The sequence below is a fragment of the Ptiloglossa arizonensis genome, chromosome 3, assembly GCF_051014685.1.
Source record: "Ptiloglossa arizonensis isolate GNS036 chromosome 3, iyPtiAriz1_principal, whole genome shotgun sequence".
In the NCBI taxonomy this organism is placed as follows: domain Eukaryota; kingdom Metazoa; phylum Arthropoda; class Insecta; order Hymenoptera; family Colletidae; genus Ptiloglossa; species Ptiloglossa arizonensis.
This window is the reverse complement of record NC_135050.1, coordinates 30,287,217-30,302,924: the sequence shown is the minus strand read 5'-3', so window position 1 is coordinate 30,302,924 and position 15,708 is coordinate 30,287,217. Positions and strand designations below refer to the sequence as shown.

At 42.0% G+C, this 15,708-nt stretch overlaps 1 protein-coding gene across 1 annotated transcript in view; it reads left to right on the top strand.

Annotated features, from left to right (window-relative positions):
- L(1)g0289 (plexin domain containing lethal (1) G0289) overlaps nucleotides 1-15,708 on the top strand; it is a 31,902-nt gene that overhangs the window by 10,992 nt on the left and 5,202 nt on the right. The gene's annotated exons all lie outside the window — the stretch shown is intronic.

Sequence of the window (15,708 nt, the reverse complement as noted above, 5' to 3'; positions counted from 1 at the left end):
TCGGACACGTCAATGTATCACCCCACCGACCTCGTTAATGGCAAAAGGCCTTTCAGGGAACGATTGACTGTATGAAATTGCTATATTGCTATACACGTTGTTCGCTTCAATAGAACGACTCGTCTCCATTGAGCAACGAAGAGTCGAACCGTGACGGTACCGAGAAAAGGAAGTTCGTATTAAGTTCGTCGCGAATAACCATCGTCAATTTACGATACTTATTTTTTCTCCGTTTGGCCCAAGAACGACGTAAATTTTCTATCTTTAATATTTCGCTTTAGCAGTTCCTAAATTCCTTTTAATTCCAAGGCCTACGGAAATGCTCGATGTTACTTCGATTTTATTACACATTTCGTACATCGAAATGTACGTCGAGTGTCTGTTTTATCTCAATAGAATAAAATATATCTTAAGGAAGTAGTGTTACGAAAAAAATAGTTCGAAAAAAGTTGTTCGATACGAACAAAGGCGTTGTGCGGTGTAAATACTTTTTGTGTACCTGGTACGGTGGGTAAGGGACTTTAACGGACTGACGCGATAGTGAAGAACCTGCAACGATTGCATCGTATAACGTACCCCTTGGCATCAAACATTTGTTAAAATATTTTTTTCGTAACATCACTTCCTTGAAAGATATTTCACTATATTGCGATAAAACGAACGTTCTGTAAAACTTTACCGACCGAAGCTCGTCGATTTTATGCTCCGAAATAAACAATTTACAGTTGCTTCGAGAGATCGCTGAAAGAATAGTACAAAAGACAATTTAAACGACCCTCGAGGCCAATTAACGTTAATCGTGTACCTGTTGAAACAATTACTGGCTTGAATTAAATTTCGTTCGAGCGGCGATGCAATCGACTCGATGATTTTAATTCGACGCGTGTTCGCGTTCGTGTAATGTTACGTCACTTATTAACAACCCCCTCCTTATCGTCTCGATGATAACAAACGTTTTGTTCTCGACCGATACACGCGACAGTTTACATTTTTACGTGCTGGCAGAACAGCGATCAATGAACGCGTTTCAAGTTTCCTGTTTGTTTTGACGCGTGCGTGTAGAGTTATTAATATCCCAATTGGTTACGCAAGCAGATTGGAACACAATTTTAATCCACTTAGCTTTCAGGTATTCCGCGCTTCGTATGGACGAAACGCGTGGTCACCGATTCAAGTGAATTTTGACATTTTACTTCACTGTTCGCACCACGAGAGTAACATTACAATTATAACCGTAATATTTTCCGCTCGATGCATATGCATGAATACAAACTATGACCTAAAATTATTCGAAATTGACGAGTACGTGTCCCGCTCGTGGTTGGAGCTGAATGAGTCAAATAATCGTTGCGTTAGCGATCGGAAAAGAGAATTCTTTCTGTAAATTTCAAAAAGAACTTATCCTTGACGACATCGTTCGGTGACAAGGACGCATCTCGAACGAAAGATTTTTCTAACTCCGAAGACGAAGCTTTAAGAATCTAATGGCGAGGACGAATCGTTGCTCACGGATAGGTATATTTTTCCCCTTTAGGAATATCGTGATATTATGAATATCGATCAGCAATTCTAGCGAACGTTGATTAACATCGAGAAACAAATTACATCTTTCAAATCGATAATACGCTAACGACGAATTATTGCATTAGTGCGTCCTTGAATTCTTGACGAAGGTGAGTTTCCTTCTCTAACCTTGAGGAAATCGATTCTACAAGGACGCGGTTTGCATTCGAAAATGCTGAACAGCGCTGTTTCCTAATAATTTTCCAGAACAATGTACATTCCTTCTTGTTCCGGTAGGAAGGCGGCAAATTTTCTTGGTTCGTCGCAAAGGTTTTCTGTATCCATTGGGAATTCAACGAGCAACACCAAGAGGTTCTTATCTTCTTTTGTGTTCGCCACGTGCGAATTTTTTCGCAAGAGCACCGTGTGACGCGATATCCGATCAGCCCGATCGATGCAACGCGTTTAGTCGTCTTCGTCGTTTTTATTAGCGATTCTTTTAGCACGATCGAGAGCTTAGACACGGCTAGCGCGGCATGAATTGCAAATCAGTTTCCTTTGTGCAGCTACGAGGCGGCACAGTAAAGTTCTTTGATTACTGCAGGCGTGTAACAAACCTCTGGTAATCCATCCTACCTTAACCTCGTGTTTTTCATTTCGGTTCCGGCGACGGTGTCGTCGCGAGTGCTTATCGAGCGGATGTCGTTACGAAATTACGCGAATACGTTTTTAACGCTTCAGTAGCGGACGACATAGGTACTGTTACATCTTTTCATTTTCAACAGGTGGGAGCCGATCGTCCATTACTATGTTTCAAAGAAAACTTAACAGAGACAGGAACACGATATATAAGATTTCGTTTCATTCTTTCTTTATCAGAGAAAATAGAAGATAATTCGAAAAAGTTTAGTTAATTTTAATTTTAAGTAATTTGTTTAAAACGCTTTTTAACATTTTTACAAATAACGAATATTTACCAGGAAAAACACAAAAGCTTTATCGTTGTCCATGGATTCGTGTTGCTCAAAAATGAAGAAAACCTTGAGGTGAGTACATGAAACGCAAGCACAACGCTTCATTAAAATCTATCGAGTATCTGTTAAACATGCGTCACACAGACCCAAAGACTTCCGTTTGGTAGAATGACATTGGCTACTTACCGACAACTGTTGTGCCAGCCAGTGTACATACGTACGTACATACACTCGAAAGAATGTCTCTTTTTGATAGCCAAAGCGTGATCGGAAGGTTCTCAAAAATTTGTCTCGATTGCAATAATTTCCTTCCTCGTAGGTCGGAAAGTAAAAATAGTTAAACGCGCGTTGTTTTCAGGCTAATTGTCTAGGTTCTATCGGTTTTCCACTGATAAAATTTCCTACCTCCGGCATTAAGTCTTATGCAGTCGAACATAATGACTCTCAGAATCGAGCATTGGCGAAAACAAGCGAGCGTTAAAGCGTTTACTGCGTTCAAAGCGAATATACTATATAGCACGATGTCGAAGAATCCGCATTTCCTGAATTCAACTGCTACCGTTGAGAACAGTTACACGCGCTCCGTTAAAACTTTCGCCGCGTTGCGTCAACAGGTGAATTAGCTGCCATCGAACCGGAAACTTTGTTTAACTTTTCCTCGGATATTTCGTACATATGCTTATCGACGAGAATTATTAATATCCGATTATTGAAAGATGAATCATGGAAGGAAGACGTAGATAATGGATGTAAAAGAATTAACATAGAATACTGACACTATAATACCCATTCGTAGTACAGCGATTTAATGTGTAAATTAATTGTTAACAGCGTCAATATCTCAAGCTTCCTAGAAGCGATACGCCAATGTTTACATCGGTGGTTACGCAACGATTGTTTTTTTTTTTCTTCACTCTCACAAAGACAATAACGATCGAGTATGTACCGTTACACTACACACGGCTAATGAACCGTTAAAAGCATAGAAACGTAATTCTACGTTTCTTTGTTTCACCCAAGTATCGAAACAAGTATTGTTTCTGTAAATTTTTCGAGTCGCTGCTAGAATATTTTACGGACAGTATTGCTGGTACGTGTAAATTCTTGAAACGTTTATCATTTCTTTTAAAGGTTAGAGCGCTTTCGGATTATTGCGTAGATTGTTATAAATCGTCGGAGTCGATTTCTTTGATTTTATTATTTTGCTGAATACAGTATTGCAGGGTTTTCTGACTAACGTGACATAAATTCCAAAGATCTGAGTAATAAAATTAAGCTCTCAATACGAAACCGTTTTACAACGATCCTCGACGAAATGCGACTAATCTACCTCGTTTTTACTTACCTCGAAGAATTCTGTGAATATCGTTCTATTATAAAATGTCACGCTATATAAAACTAATTATGTACACTCGTGTAAATCCAGCTAACCGATTCCGTTGAGAAGCAAACTTCTTACGTGATTCAGCCGATTTCTTTTCTGAAAGCATTTCGTCATTCGATGAGTCTCTGTATGCAACACTAACGACCGTTCGCTGTACGTACAGAACGAGTTTTACTCGTCTCGAGCCGCGAGTACCCTGATCAATCCGAGTGCGTAAACTTGAAATCTATCGACAGTTTTGACCGTGGAAACGGTAACGATTCGAATAGATTTTTCCAAATTTAGACCGAATTCAGGGAAGCGAAACTAAATTCGAGAAGGAAATTAAACCGGAATTATTAAGCTGGTAAAGGTTAGGTCTGGAAGGTGAGACCGTGAGCTCTGGTGATCTTACGAGGGTACGGAGCAACCTCGATGTCGTGTTTTTCTCTCTGCGAGCATACCGAGAGGAACAATGGTCGCTTTCACCGAAAACCGCGACACTCGAGTCTCGAGAAGTGCTTTCGAGGTCTTTGGCCCTTCCTCTTTTTCCTCCCTTTACGGATCGTTTTCGACTTGCCACTTCCTTTTGATCCTTCGTTTAAATATCGTTCTCGTAATTTTCTTCTTCTTATTATTATTATTATCGTTGCACATATTTATAATAGTTGCATAGTTAGATGTCAGGAACGATATCGATAAGATAGAGAAGTAACAAAGAAAAAAGTAGCTCTCTATCTCGCGCGTACAAACAGAGCGACAAAATTACTTGTCGCGAAATGTTCCAAGAGCAAGGACACTGTGGAAATTCTGAAAAACAACGAAGAATCGATTTATTCGTCCTATACCGTCCCTCTCTTTCGCGGATTACGGTCATAAATCGACAGTGGATATTCACGATCGTGTCGTTACGCCGCTAGCTGACCTGAAAATTTATCTGCCGTGTCGATGCCGTTCCACTAGGTACGATTCGTGTCGTTTTTTTTTCAGAAATTTCTACGGGTCGAAAAAGCGAGTCTTTCTTCTTCACGCTACTCGGGACTCTCTAATGAGCCTCGATAATCGCATTCCATCGTGGCGATAGTATCGTTACGATTACAATAATGGTAGACGATGCTTCTCTTTTAGTCCAGTTTACTAGAACTCGAAACCATGTCGATCGTATAAAATTCGTTGGTTTTGCTTTTAAATTGGAAGGTAGAAATCGTGGAAAATTTTCTATTTTTACTATATCATGGTACCGTAACACTGATAAGCGGATAGTACAGAAAAGTACAGTACTATCGGTACACGATTTTTTTTATACGCGTATAGGATCGTTTCGATATAGGTTAATACCGGGTTCGGTCAGGAATGACGATTCTCGTTACCGTTTAGCCCAGTCTCGACCTTAGAATCGTGAATCGGAACGATTTCACCGAGGGTCAGACGATGTTCACTTTCTTAAAGGAAAGCGTTTTGCCGTTTTAAACTGTTACTCGCTATCGGGAAGAAACCTCTAACGGTTCTCGATAACGTTTTGAAAAAATTTGAAATTTCATTGTTTTTTTTTTTTTGTTTTAACTATTTGTGCATTATTATCGACTCAAATTATTAGCGAGTTACCTGTTTCTCTTATTCAGTTTTCAGCCAAACTGATATTATTTTGTATACATATATTTTTCTTTGCGCAAACACATGTACCGAAAAGCGTTTCCCGTTCGCACAGTCGATTGGTTGAAAACTCAGTCCTGGAAATGTTAGTCAACGTAGGTTACGATTTCCAAGATTATTAATCCAAGGACAAAACTAGTGGATAAACTTTGCGTAGCCTTCGCTCGATATAAACCGCCCGAAACCGACCGTTTATTTACTTTGAAAGCAAGCAATTCCTAGTAGCAAATATTCTACAATTCGTCTTTCATTTCGATTAAATTTGTTCAACTACGTATAGGCGTATTTTCGATCGCTCTCTATATTTTGATCGGTTCTTGAAAAAACGAGATTCAACGAGATAAAGTAGGGCGAGTTCGCGGGGAAACTCGTGCAATTTATCGCGAAACGAATGAAATTTCAAGCGCAATTCCGAGTGTTTTCCATAGTCGAACATTGGGTTAATTCGTTTACGGATACAAAATGAAACAATTTCTTTCATGGACCATAGCCGGTAGAACGTTTCTCCGGTCACGGAGCTCATCACCATTTCCGTAACCGTAAATCGCCTCCGTAGTTTTCTGCGAGCACGAATGTACGACGACCAGCACGAAGACATTGATGATACGTTTCAAACGATCAAAGTGGCCTTTGGCAGGAGCATTGGCAATTATGTTCGACAACGCAAACGAATCGTCGCTCCCGACAGACCTTTTATGTAGAACGGAACGGATGCGAGGGACACGTGCGTCGTGTTCGGGTTAGGTCTGAGCACGCGCGACCAACCCCCGTCCCGTAAATTCGGAATTAAGGTTGCTTCTAGACAGTCGCCTACGTTGACTCTCTATGACAACGTAACGCAGACCGGAAGGAAAATCCAATACACCGTGTTTGTGCACGCGGTGAACCGTGCTCGATTGTGAGTATTTCCCACGTGTCATTGAACCGTTACGTTCGCACACGAACTAGGGTCACAATGGGCTACGACCTTTTCTCCGTGATACGTGCGTTGTTAACACGTAGAAAGTGTTACGAATACACGGAATTGGATTGCTTCTGTAAGTTTTGTACGCGTTCTCGTTGAAACGATCTATGGACGTTACCGAAAGTCGGACGAATAATTTATTTTTGGAATTACCGAATGCAAATAATACCTCAAAAAAGGGTGATCGGGTAAAAAGCAAGAAAGACCGAAAAGTTGTTTTATTGTATCGTACGTCCCGATAAATATATAGATATGTGCTCACTTTATTTTTCGCGATACACATAAATTTTTCTCTTCATTTGTAATCACTCCGATTTCACTCGTAGTTTCTGTTCATTCAGTCTTTTAGCCCTCTCTGTCTCTCTCTGGCTCGCTCGCTCGTAGCCAACCGCGTAGCCAATCCTTACAATTCCCACAAATACTCGGTTGGACAGTCGCTCGTCCCACGCAGCCTCGTGAAATTCGCTACGATTGTGAGGTTTTTAAGAATGGAACGAACGGTATTCCAGGCAGAGGTTTCTAGAACGTACAGAAACTATAAAAACTCACGTTGCGAGAGCAATGCACGATACGGCGCGTGGAAACCGTCGGGCATCATTTGATTCTTCTTGATTTGCGTTTTCACGTTCTTTCGTCGAACAATGCGTGGCTTGTGCACACGTTTCGTTTGCTGCGAGAATACGTTCGAAGCCGTGGCTTGGAAAAACAACGTGGAAGCGGAGAAAAAAAAGAACTCGACGCTCTTACCTGCCAGCAGGTATAGCTAATACAAAGACAGCCGCTGGATAACCTGTTTCAGGAGAGAACGTTAAGTAACTTTTACCTGAGCTCCGTCCGCCGGCCAATCTGCAGTCAATCTGAACCGCGGAATTCGAGTATCGCTGAAATCCCTTCGTGGAATCAAAACCTCTTGACGCGTTGTTGGTCTTTGGGATGCTTGTGTCTCACGCCTTACTTCCAGGAACGACAACGACATTCTGACGTTTTGCAAACCGAGAGCGAGATTCGAACAGGCAAGCCCGATAGAGGCTTTACCTATCGGAGACAAACAAGTAGAAGTTCCGAGAAGAGAGATAAGAGGTACCACGGAGATCCATGGAGGTCTTCGAGAAAGAAGGAAGATTCCGTCATTCCGTCGAGAACAATCGTTACGAGCGTAGTCGCTGAGTCTATTCTAGGAATATTGTTAAATTCGTTTGTATCGCCGTAGTTGCCAAACTACGTTAGACGTATTGTATCATAACGCATTTTATTCGATCAAATCTTGATACCGCAGAATTGTTATTAAAGTATATATCCTCGTTATTTCGAGGTACTTTTTTCGAGAAGGCCTTATCAATCGTGACGAACCAAAAAGAAAAGCGTGCAAATACTGCGGCTAACGCAGAACGATTCTAGGAACAACGGACACGTAGACTAAAATCGAATAATTTTTATCGTATTTGAAGTGTACGTAGGTGTACGTACCTCCGTCTTGTGTTCGATAATAGTCGGTGTTTCCCTTTTAAGATAGCTGTTCCGCTGACAAGAACTATTTATACAACACGATACGAACAGGAAGCAAATCGTTATACTGCATTTATTCCGCTCCACGCGTACGCATGATTAATGTCGAAAAGCGTAAAAGGAAGCCGTAATAGTGAAAGAACCGAAAGGAAGAGACGAAAGGGAGGTATAGTTCCTGTTACGTAGGCCATGTGCATCGTGTCGCTTCCGGATGCTAGAACTTTACATAACGTCAAAGTGTTTTTATCCCTATTGACAGAGGTAATTATACTATTACGCCCGTATCTTGACTCGATACTGTACGACGCAGCACGCCGTTCCTTCCGTGTGAACAATTTTGTGGGAAACTGTCGGAAGTCTAGTTCTTCTATCGATTCGAATTAGAAATGTAAATTTGCGATTGTACGGAAAATGAAAGAATTTTGTGGAAATCTCTGAAAAGTGTAATCCTTTCGTCGATAGAAATCTAAACAAATTGTAATATTGTACAGCACCGTTGAAAATACAAAGATACAAAATTTTATGGAAAATTTTAAAAAATTATCCCTCTATCGGAAGAATTTCAACAACTCGAACGGATCCTCGCCTTATGATGTAACAAAAAGTAACGCGCAAGAGTAATCGAGAGCTATAAAAAATGCCCGAGCTCTCGTCGAATGATATCGAGACCGTGAAAAAGCACGTGAAAAGCGTGTCAAAGCCTTCCAGCATGCAAATTTTATCCAAATTTGTTTTTTATGTGCGCGCTCTCGTGGCAATCTTCTGTGTGTCTGGCGGGCGGTCGGTTCGGAGACGTTCAGGAACGAGTTTTCTGGCGGAGGGGCTATTTTTACGGAGTGTCGCATACGATACGGGACAATCGTGAGTCACATTTTAACTCTTGAGCCGAGGATCGCGGATGGCAGCAGCTGGCGGGTCAATATTGACCCGTGATTGGAAATTCTCCAAACGGCAACAAGTCCCTTTTAGATTTTCTACGATTAATCCGGTAGATACTTCGAAAGTATTCGCAAAAATCGGATACACTGCTTTCTGATCGTTCGGACACGGTAAATTTGTACAATTTCATAACAGACACTACGAGCTACGAACATTGTAAATGATAGAATCTCGATAATTGCGAGTCAATTGGTAACCGATCTATTAAACAGCCCCACTTACGCGATCGACAACATCTCGTTGATTTTTTTCAATTATTTTGGGAAATTACCATTTTCTTATCTTGGTTCGAGATCGAATATCTCCGTTCACCGGTGCGCTCGGTGGCTGAAACTCCGAAACGATGACGCACGCGTATCGATGTATCAGCCCCTCACTAATGCGAATTAAATTTGTCTTTCGTTATATCTTTATGAAAGCGCATTTGGCGAGTCGATCGATTTTTCCGACCAATACTGGTGCAAACACGATTCAATTGGTATTATTTTTAATTATACTTCCAATCGCGTATAATTGAAAATAGTCGCGTATATTTTCATTGGAAAAAATTCAATTCGCTCGTTAATAATACGTACTCGTAAGAATACGCTTATACATCTGAGACTGTGAGCCGATCGAGTCGAAGGGTCGTTCCGATTGAATAAACAATAACAATGATTGAAGCGATTTCTTTATTTTAAAAGAAGTGACATTCAACCGAGAGATATGTACCTACGGTATATCCACGCTCGTAGTTCAACTGTATAATTTTTGCAAATTTAGGCACGACTTTTTCCCTCGAAACGTAGCACTGTTCCGTGTAACTGGCTAACGATGCATTTGCTCGACGCTCTTCGCGTTTTCGTTGCAAAGTAAACATTCGACACTTGGGTCTCGAGTGACCCAGACATTGTCACGCAAGGGTTAAAAACTGGTTTCGCGGTACACCGTGTGTATTGTGCTTACACGTACACCCATTCTCCGTATGTACCTACCACAGCCAGACACGCGAATCGTAACCAGATGCGCTTACGATTCTGTTCGACGAACGTCCTTGGACGACCAGGAATATCGAGGAATGCGGTTTTGGAATTGAAATCGGTACACCCATGGTGTTTCCGTTTCGTCGAAGGAATCCCTAAACGGTTACGGCACATTTTGTCGGGATTCGTGCTACCGTTGATACAAGCTCTGCCGCAGTGTTATTTTCTACTACGGTAACAAATACCGCTCCAAAGCGTAAAATTGTGTATAAAAATACATAGAAAAGAACATTGTCGTTCGGTCGTATCGGTTCACGCCCAAAATTTGTTCAATCGGTCAATATGCGAAGCACAGGTACAGAATTTTTTTCGCGAAGCCAGATTTTGTGGGCCGTGCAACGAGTAAGCTGTTCCAAAGAAAAGCCAGCAGCCTTGTTTTTCCCTGCCGAAGAATATATCCGTTGCGTTCGAATCGCTTTAGCTTTCTGTTGTCCATACCCTACAAAAGGAAGAGAAACGAAGAACGGGACAGTAATTCGGAGTAACGAGTATGCAAATTTTCTAGCGCAGTGTACACGAATAAGCGTGAGAACGCATAGCGTAGGTGGTGCGAGACAGCGTCTTCCCGTATGAATAGACGCTACCCGATGCGGGACGTGCTTGTGAAACGAAGAAACGTATTACCGCCGGAAAATCGAACGAGCTGTCGGGGATGGTACCACAGGAAAGTCGTCGAGAAAAAATTGTTCGTTTTCGCGCACGATAAACGTGTCGTGCGAACGACCAATGCAGTTGCACGATAAGTCGCGAAAAACGCTAAACGGTTAGATTCCAAGTTGGTAAAACGAGAAAAGAAATTGGATAATATTCAATTTACGAGCGTCGATGTTGCTTGCCTTACGTATTACCGTAAAATGTTCAAAGTCTTCTGGAATTTCTTCGAGTCTGAAATCGGATTACGGCCAGTTCGATTATTCTTCGGTAAACGTACAACTCGAATCCACGAGTTGCATTATATCGCTGAGTGAACGTCTACATACGTGCGTATGTATGCACGTACCTCTTGTTCTTGCGTCCACTGTGGTCGTTGAAGCCTAGAAAATCGAGTAATCCACCGAGAACTGTGTTTTGCGTACATTCGCCGGTACAACGGGTCATTTATTTATCGCTTCGTTTCCTTTTCTCGAATATATACCTTTTGCATTTGCAACGAACGAAAATATTGACGCAACGAAGATAAGATTGGATCTTTATCTCGGTGTTCGTTTCGCAAGATCCAGCAACAAGGGTCGAGGCCGATTCACGGGCATTTTGAGGCGTTCGATGTTCACCGTTCGAGGTTAATACCCGAATCAAAGCGAATCAAAGTCCTGGTGATCGAACATCGTGACCGGTTGTCGTTTCTCAACCGCTGTGAAATTTTCCATAACGTGGAAGGAAGTTTAGCAATCGTTTTATTACCTTGATACGGTACTGTCTTTTCTCTCGCATTTCGAGTGTCCAAACGTACTTTGCCGCACGATCGATTTTAGCAAAGTTCGTGCACATCCTTGTACGTAAATTGTAAAAAAAAAGTATGTATTTGCAATATCGTAGTATGCGCAAGATTGTGCACACGATGTTAGACGTAAGCTCTTTTACGTTGGTATTGTCGACTCGTTTCCGCCCTGTAGCGAAAGATATTGCGTCACCGGATAACACCGATAGCGGATCGCTAAGAGGCCGGAGAAATGTATTCTGCCATAGAACGAGTGGGTGTATTGGTATACACGAGACATCTCACTCTCGTTCGGTTCCGTAACGGTCGATGTGATTCTTTCGAAAAAAGAAGATCTCGATAATCTGAAAAACGATACCGTAAAGCCACCTATATTTGTTCAGCGTAAATCCGATGAAACATCTGTTTGTTAAATTTGTAACGCTTTCGAAGCTAAGGACGGCTTCGGGACGACTAACATAACGATCGAATTAAACGCGAAAGAGGAGACTCGAGTCGGTCCGCGTAATTACAATTTTGTTATCCCGTTCGTGTAATTAGACGCGGAGGCGCGGCTCTCGGCGTGTTGTTCGCGGTTTAACGCTCCCAAGGAGAGATTCGGTCCTGTTTATGTTCGATAAAAATACCCGTTGTCCGGTCGATGATCAATTTTCCGTACTTACTCGAGCGCAAAAAAGCGTCGGCTGCGCCTAATTCGGGGTCATTTCGAGCCGTTCGCGGGACCGCATTAACGATCCCATTTTGTGTCGTCGACCTTACCCGTCCGCAATCGTTCGATACCCATCGATCCGTGAAGAACAAAAGGTTAACGCGCGATGGTTTATACGCGGCTCGTGCGCGACGCGCTTAGTGTAGATGCAACGTTCCTTTACGAGCCATGGTAAAGCCACGATAATCCACGTTGCGCGTAATCAAAAATCCTCGACGAGGAATTCTGCTTTGGAACGCTGAACGTTACGAAATTTTTAAGAATTCCTTTTTTTTCTCAGTCGCGCAAGCGTCCATATCACAGTTGTTTCACGATTTCATTTCGACGAGAAATCAGAATGCCCCTTTAATCGGAGATCGTGCGCAGAAAATTTTTCGTCGGCGTTTACGAGCTACGGATTATTTTTGCCGACACGATGACGTTGAACGGAGATCATTTGACTCAATATTTAACATCGTCGACCATCGTCGCACTGATACGCATCAATTATCATCGTGAACTAATCTACCAACCGTTTAAAATCGTTTAGCACTGGCAGCACTTGTATCGTGAAATTAATAAACTTCAATCGTTGTCTAATACGTTTTACCTTGCGTAACGCTCTTTCGTTATCAATCGTATAAAAATAATCCGAGCAACGTCGATCCACTTGCCGGAATACTTGACTTTGAATAATTCGGGACATTCGTTGTAGATGTACATACGGTACGTGCGAATACCAAAACATTACATTAGCGAGAAAATGACCCGATTCCGGTTAATTCGAGTTCTCGATAGTTCGAACCGGCTTCGGTCCCGCTTACCTCGGATTATCGAGACTACTCCAACGTATCTGTGTTCTGCATTGGATGTTTTCAGGAACCTTGTACACTCCGTTCAAACGATTCCGTCTATACTACCGCAGAAGCATGTAAGCACGAAGCGCGTTCCGACTCCCGATTGGTAGAGCGTGCATCACCAATCTCGTTCTACCAATCGGAAGACTCGCGGCTTCCGTACATTCGTGGTAGCGAGGACGGAACGATTCGAACCAGAGGGGTAGGTAAATTTTTATTCGGAAAAAAACAACGTATAGCGATTTCCTAGCAACGTTTATTCGATTGGACGGTTAAACATTGTATTCGTTTACCGTCAAATGTTTCATCGTATAATAGAAATTCTACGTTTTTGGCAATGAATAATGAATAAAAAGTTTCAAAATTTACCTTTCGTTCGCCGTTCGAAACTCTTATTTAGATACAAATTGAAGAGTAAACTGCGTCGAAAAGCCGATAAGAGGTGACGAAACTTGATTCTCAGACCGCTTCTTCGATATGCGTTTACGGCTCGGTTACCGGGCGGAGTGATCGAAATGTAGCATCGTCGTGGAATAACTTTCCGAAAATAGTGGAAAATCGATCTAACGACAGTACACGGCAACGCCGTACTCCTTGTGCAGCGATCTGTCGAATATCCTTGACTAGAACCGGTAAATCTTCGCGTTCGATCGAGGGAAATGCCTCTCTTGAATGCTACGGACGCACGTAAATGGTCAATCGACCGTTGTTGCATACGCCTAACGTAAACGTGCTTACGAGAATAATGAAAAGAATATCTCACGGAGTTCGCCGAATTCGTTTCTCTGGCTGCGGATAATTGGACCGGGATAAATTACAAGTGTCCGTTTGAGAAACGGAAAGTGGCCTTGAGAATTTGACGGATTTACAGAGGCTCAAAATCCTACGGCCTTGAAACGAGAACGCAAAACTTGAGTAGAAAGTTTCGTCGAAACCTATCGACAATCGCGTTAACAGGCGTACGCGTATATATACGCGTACAAAAAAATACTTTTCTTTTTAAAATAGTCAAAAACACGATCAGGAAGTCTCAAAACGTGTATTCTCGTAAGGGGATTTTATCGAAATTTTTCTCCATTACGAATCATTCTTTCCTTGTAGGTCGGAAAGTAAAAATAATTCAAACGGTTTCAATAGTGCCAAAAATAATTAACGCTTCGAGATAACATTTCAATCTCGTGGTGTAAAAAACCATATCGCTCGATATTTGCGTTATTGCGTAAACATCGTGGCAAAAATTATTTTTTCCAATTTTTCGGCGAACGTTCGTCAAAACTTATCCTACGGTAGTTTCGAATAAAATATAGTGCGGTATGTGGGTACCGAGAATAATATAGAAACTAAATTGCTTTATTTTTCTTCAAGAATACGAAGAACAAGTTATTCTCGTTTTACGATCGTAAACAAAAGTTGCGCTTTTTCTTGCACCCGGATAACGCATTCCAGACACCGAGCAATTCGGGTCGAAAGGGTCCTCGAGAATGGATACAAGTTAAACGTTTGAACGAGTCGCCTCGAGCAGCGATAGGCTCGAAACGTTTCGAATCGCTGTTTAAATATTTATTGTTCGAAATGGCGCATTCTTGGAAATTCTGTACATCTCGAGGGTTTCGAAAGTTAAGAAACCTGGACGCGTTGGAAACGCTAAAAGCCCCGAAGCTGATAACGATATTAAAAATTGATCGGAACGTTTAATATTCTCGTCCCTAGAGACGACTAGGAACGTTCGGCCGATACTTCTATTTTCGAAGCTCTCGATAAAATAAAATACGTTCGCGATCTTTGAAACGTCGAAACAATTCTGCGTAGTCGTTAAGGCTTCTGGATTCGATCTTTCAAAGTGTTTGGAAATAAAAATTCTCGATACGTCGGAGGTTCTCGATCGTGTTCGTACGGTCGAAAAGTCGCGAAATACGGGAGTATCGAAAGTATCGACAAGAGGATACGAGTCAGCCTCACCTGCGACGGGGGACATCGTTTGAATTCGAAATTTCGTTTCGATCCGCGTGACTACCCCCAGTCACCGTGTATCTCGATGTCTAGACGACACGACGTCTTCGCTCTCGGCGTCTTCTTGGAACGACTACGATTTGTAAATCAGACGCCGGGGAAAATATTTTGGTTCGAAACGGTGGTACGCGGTACGTGCACCGAAATCGATAAAGTCGTATCGCAAATTTCTGGTCGGAGAACGTTTAACGATCGAAAATTAGGCGTTCGATCGAGGCTGCTTTCGGAGCTTGAAAATTTACCAACCGACGTCGAGCTTCGTGCATTCTCGGCGGATCGTCTGTCGGATCGCCAATTATTGCTTTATCCGGTCGCGATAATTCGTTACGACCGCTTGGCGTCCTGTTCTTTCGGTGCTTTCGTTTACGCGAGGATAAACCTCGCAGAGTCCTTTTTCCAGCCGATCGTAGCGAGAACGTCGACATTTTTTAAGAGAGACTCAACGTTGGATCGCTGGAAACCGGAAGATTGGTCAAAGATTTGATTTTTCTTCAACGAAATTGAACGAAAAGTATTCATCGTAAACTTTTTAATTCTGTATACAACACGATTCAGGGAAATTCTACGGCTCGCGATAAAACGAAAATGTGGAACAAAATTCTGATGTTACGGATTTCGGTACAAACGATTGCTACGATTGTTTCCGTTTACGATACAATGTCGGACGACGGATGTGATTTTTGGATCGCGGATATCGTATTCGCTGTATTCGTCCGCGAAGCTCTACACAAGGACACGGGTCTGTAGTGGTTTGCAGTGGTACGTTAAAAAATCGTTACGTTTACTCGTAA